This window comes from Martes martes (genome assembly GCF_963455335.1).
Source record: "Martes martes genome assembly, chromosome: 17".
NCBI lineage: Eukaryota > Metazoa > Chordata > Mammalia > Carnivora > Mustelidae > Martes > Martes martes.
The window spans coordinates 30700701-30706154 of record NC_137905.1 but is presented as its reverse complement, the minus strand read 5'-3'; the positions used below and the strand labels follow the sequence as shown (position 1 = coordinate 30706154).

The window sequence follows — 5454 nt, the reverse complement described above, 5'->3', positions numbered from 1 at the left end:
TGCCACTGTAGGGCTCTGGCTCTAGTCTCTGATTCCTAGATTCTGAGTGGCAAGTGTAAGCAGCACCAAGGTTCCCACTGGAAGTGTCCCAGGTGTGATTGGGTTTTTCTCTTGGCTTATTTGCTCCGACTTGCAGAGCATTCAATTTTGTTTCTCTGACCCTCCTAGACATTCTTGTAAGTGACTTCATGGCCTATAATAAATCCTTTTCTGCTTAAACTACTTAGAGTGCATTATTTGGTCTGCAATTAAGGATCCTAAGTAATACAGTAAGTGATTATAGGCAATCAATCTTCAAGAAGATGGGAATGTGAGATTGATTATGGTTAGAAATCAATGTAGATTTAGTTAGTATTACATGGTGGAACTCTTGTAAGCCTTGGAGGACTAAACGGCTGCTTCTATATGGGTAATGGATTGGTATGGGGGATTAAGATGGTCACAAATTTTTGTCACTCATCCTTCCGTTCCCTCCCTCTCCCTTGAACATAGGCCATCCCTGTTATTTTATTCAATGAATAGAAATATAGCAAAATTAATCCTGTGAACTTCAGAGGCTGGTCTTAGATCTGCACTATCTACCTTTATCTCTTAGAACACTCCCTTCTGGGACTCAGCTGTGGGAAAGCCCAAGGAACCATGAAGACAGGCTACAGGGAGGAGAACCAAGGTTTCCTTATCTGGCAATCCCTGCTGACTCTCCAACCAACATCCAGCGTCAACTACCGACCATTCTGAATGTCCCAGGCCCTGGTGTCCCTCCAGTGCTTGTCAATTCACCAGTCACTGCTAAATACCATCAGTCCCCAAAATGGTGAGAGGTAACGACTGGGTTATTGCTTTAAGTCACTGAGTGTTGAAGTGATTTGTTAGACAGTAATAGATAACCAAAATAATTGGCTACTTCCAACTGTACTGGCAAGTTTAAAAAAATAAAATGACAAGGTGAAGATTTAAATTCTCTATTCAAGATATAGTCAGAGAATCAGAGTCTCTATGACTGCCCAAAAGAAGGTGGCTATAAAAATAAGATGCCAAGTTTAATTCTGTGGGCTGCTCAAAATTCAACATAGGTTGAATAAACAACCTCACTGGATCTCTTGTGTACATGTTAGAGCACTGACTAGGAAAGAATAGGATGTTGACAATATAAGTGGTGACATTTGAGAGGATTTGCATGATTCTGAGGACATCTGATCTTCCAAATCTGTCTGTTGCCAAGGGAAGCAGCCCCTCTTTATCTGTTGCAGCTGGCCCTGCACACTAGAACAACCAACAAAGACATCATCTGAGGTAGTTATCATCACAAAAATACCAATTATCCCCTTGCCTCAATATACTACCTCTCAGTGGCTCCAGGCCTAAAATCGCAATTGGATCTTAACATGCCCTGGGGCATCAGTTACTGAGTAAAACCATAAAAGAAGGGACACATGCAAAGAACTACTGGATTTTGCTAAATTATGTCAGCAAAACTTGGGGATCATATGTGAGAAGATCACAGATTAAAGAGAGAGTAATATAATTCTGAATGAAGCTGAATTTAGTGCTATGATTTTATGTACCAGCGATTCTAAAAATCAATGTGCTCACAAGTCTCTTTCCCAGTTATTGTGACAAGGGGTACCATGAACAGCAAAGTCTCCCATGACACCCCACACAAGGCAGTGAGGGAAGTCCTACATGGGAACCAAGACAAGTGCCCAGAGTTTTTGGAGACAGTGGAACTGCAGATCAGCTTGAAGAATGATGACCCCCAGCAGGACAAATGTTTTTTGGGCACCATCCAGGCTGAAGTCCACTCCCTGCCTCAAGTTCTCCATATGTGTTTTGGGGGGGATCAGCAGTGCTATGATGAGGCCAAGGCTGTGGATATTCCCTACCTGGACACTGAAGCACTGAAAAAACTCAACAAGAATGAAAAATGAGTTCAGAAGCTGGCTGAGAAGTATGATGCCTTTTTGGCTTCAGAATCTCTGATCAAGCAGATCCCATGAATGCTGGGCTCAGGCCTGAATAAGGCCAGCCATTTCCCCTCCTTACTGACCCACAATGAGAACATGGTGGCCAAGGTGGATGAAGTGAAGTCCATGATGAAATTCCAGATAAGAAGGTGCTGTGTCTGGCAGTGGTCGTTGGCCACATGAAGATGACAGATGATGAGCTCATGTACAACATCCACTTAGCTGTTTATTTCCTGGTATCATTGCTCAAGAAGAATTGGCAGAATATCCAGGCTTTATACATCAAGAGCAACATGGGCAACCCTCAGTGCCTATACTAAGGCACAGCTTAATAAACCCTAGTGCTACCATTACCTGTTTGCCTGTGACTAGGGTAAGGGAGGTGGTTTGTGAGCTGACATTGTATGCCAATGCACTGTGCTGATGCTGCAATTTCTGGCACTCAGTGATGGGTAGTCATTTTCTCTACACTGCAAACCAAGAAATGGACTCTATCTACCTTCAAAACCGTAGTCTTATTTAGATCTCTTGGAACTGAGAACATGTGATACTTAGAACATGTGACAGTAGGTCTACTAACCAGGACTAAAGCTTTTCTGATAACCCTGAGAAGCGCAGAGTGGAACTTCACATTGAAGACATTGACTCAGCCCTTGGCAGTGTGCTTAACCTATGGCCTGAAGTCACTTCCCTTTAAGCCAGATTCTTTCCATGGGCTTTTTGTTTTGTTTCATTCCTGTAAATTGTGCCTCTGGGCTCTTGGTCTATAGGGATCACAAGGAATGTTCCAAATGGAGATCAAGTTCCTAGATTATTCAGAAGGAAGTGCTCCGCAATCCTGAGAAATTGATCTAGTATTTGCTTGTCTGACCCCACATTGAATGCCCTATGTTCAGGGTAGCAATTCTGCTGTGTGAGATGTTTAGGAAAACACAAGCAGGAGACCTATACAATATTGTAATTCATCTACAGTGTTTTCTAGGGGAGTTTAGCAAATGGGTAGAATCAGGCTGTGGAAATGTATAGGCCCTTTGTCCCCCAGGTGGGTTCTGCCCCTTTCCCGACCTGAGGCAATTCCCTGTTGGGGTTCTTGCCTCCACCACCGAGTACTGGAAAGTTGGTTTTGGTGTGGTAGGAAATACCTGTGATTTAACTTTTAACTTGAATCTGCTTCATTTAACTTTGATAAAGTAACTAGTTTATCCCTCCATCTTTTAATACAGCTGAAAGTCTATTTCAAACCATAAATAAAAATGTCGCACCTTCTTGAAACAAGCTTGAACCATGAAGAATACAAGTTTTTCACCAAAGTAATAAAAAAAAAAAAAACATTAAAAAAAAATAAAATGAATGGGTTTATCCAGGCAGCTGGAAGTGCTTCTAAATGGTTGATAGAAATATTGACTCAGGGCACCTGGGTGGCTCAGTTGGTTAAGCATATGCCTTCGACTCAGGTCATGATCTCAGGGTTCTGGGATGGAACCTCACATCGGGCTCCCTCTCAACAGGGAGTCTGCTTCTCCTTCTCCCTCTCCCTCTGTAATCTCTCTCTCACACACAAATAAATAAACTTAAAAAAAAATTTTTTTTCAGGGTGCCTGGGTTGTTCAGTCATTAAGCAACTGCCTTCAGCTCAGGTCATGATCCCAGGGTCCTGGGTGGAGCCCCACATCAGGTTCCCTGCTCAGTGGGAAGACTGCTTTCCCTCTCCCACTCCCCCTGCTTGTGTTCCTGCTCTCACTGTCTCTCTCTCTCTCTATCAAATAAATAAATAAAATCTTTTTAAAAAATAACATTATTAAAGAAATTTTTTTCTTAAATAAACTTGATGTTTAAAAAAAAAGGAACCTTGATTCAGGTGTAGCATACTGTAAATAAAGTCAATATTCATGTAATTCCTTGGTATAATGTAAGGAGAAAAGAATGTTAGAGAAAATTTGTTATAATCCATTCACTCCCCCACCTTTGAGAGGGTTTAAAAACACTCCTTTACCAAAACGATGAGAAATACATTGATGAGAGGAGTGTCAGAGTCTTTCAAAAGCACTGGAGTGGTTGTGCTCTAAGCTAGAAGTGAAAGCACAAGATGCTGCTGTTGAAAAGGGCTTTCTGATTTCAGTGGTGCTGATTGGCTGGCACAAGCACCAGAGGCAAGGTGAGCATGAGTATCCTAATAGGCCACATAGTTGAAAAGACAATCAGAATGGTTTGATCTGTAGGGGTCTCTATCCTGGGGTCCTTAACACAGCTAACCTAGGTCCAACTTGATCCATATCTTGAAAGACTCAATCTGGTAAAGAGAAGCTTGACTTGTATCAGCATGACAAAGGATCATGGTCTGGTTCAATTCTGAGGCCTGAATCTCAGAATTGACCCAAAATTCCTTGGGGAAAAAAAAGAGAGAGAGAGAGAGAGAGAAACTTTGTACCCTCAAGGGAAGAGCATGCAATAATATAAAAGTGTGTGTGTTTCAAATCTTCCTCCTAGTCTTGCCTAAAGGAAACTGTGGCCCTGTGCCATTGTAATTGTGTGCAATGGGAGAAAGGATATAGATAGACCTTTATGGCATCATTAGACTGCATTATTCTGAGTTACCATTAATTCCTGGGACCTAACAACACAATTGTAGACCAAGGGTTGAAGTGAAGCTGATAGCTGACTTCAGGCCTGAGCCATCTAACAGTGGTTCAGTGGATATGTGAACCCATGTTGGTTATTTCCTTAGTTCCTGAGTTCAGTTAAAGGAAAGCTCCTGGAGCTTCCCTCCATATGAAAACAGTAAACCAAAAACAATAAAAATTCCTATAAGAATAAAAAAATTATTGCTACCAACCAAGTCTTGGAAAATCAACCCTATCACAATCCCATTTTGTTTGCCTATTTAATTGGTGCAGGAGATGGGATGGATCTTGGAGAATTACAATGGCTTATTCTAAGTTCAATTAGGTTTCACTTCAATTGTAGCTACTATTCCAGATGTAGTCTTCTCGGTGAAGCAAATCAATACAGCCTCTGGCACCTAGTGTGCAGATATTGATCCATCTAATGCATTTTTCTCTATCCCGATTAGCAGAAAATACCAGAAGTAATTATTAAGTAACCATAAGGCTGCCAATTTAGAGGGAGTTTAGAGCAAGAGAAGGTTCTCCACCTAGCCCAACTTAGCCTGTTGGCCTTTGTGATACAGATCCAATGATGTTTGATTTGTAATTGATCAAGTCACTGTATGAGGCTTAAGAAAAGAAGTTTCAGGAGAATCATAGTTGCAGACCTTCAAGATTGGTAGGAAAGCCATGCTCTTCTCTCCTTTTAAGAAGCAGCTCTTTTTCAACGTACCTGCACGCCAAGGATCCATGAAAACTGAACTGTTCATCATGAAGTGGACGTTGTCTGACCCACCAAGGCATAAATTCAGGCAGGCCCAGGATCAGTCCATCATCAAGGAGGTATGATGTAAACAGAATTAGGCTTGAGCAAATCATTAAGATGG

The 5454-nt window shown here is 41.7% G+C and overlaps 1 pseudogene across 1 annotated transcript; it reads left to right on the top strand.

The window, feature by feature from the left end:
- The first annotated feature begins 1628 nt into the window (after positions 1–1628).
- Positions 1629–2284, top strand: LOC308358306 (large ribosomal subunit protein uL1-like; annotated as a pseudogene). The gene has a single exon. The product of its transcript is annotated as a large ribosomal subunit protein uL1-like (transcript).
- The last annotated feature ends 3170 nt before the right edge of the window (positions 2285–5454 follow it).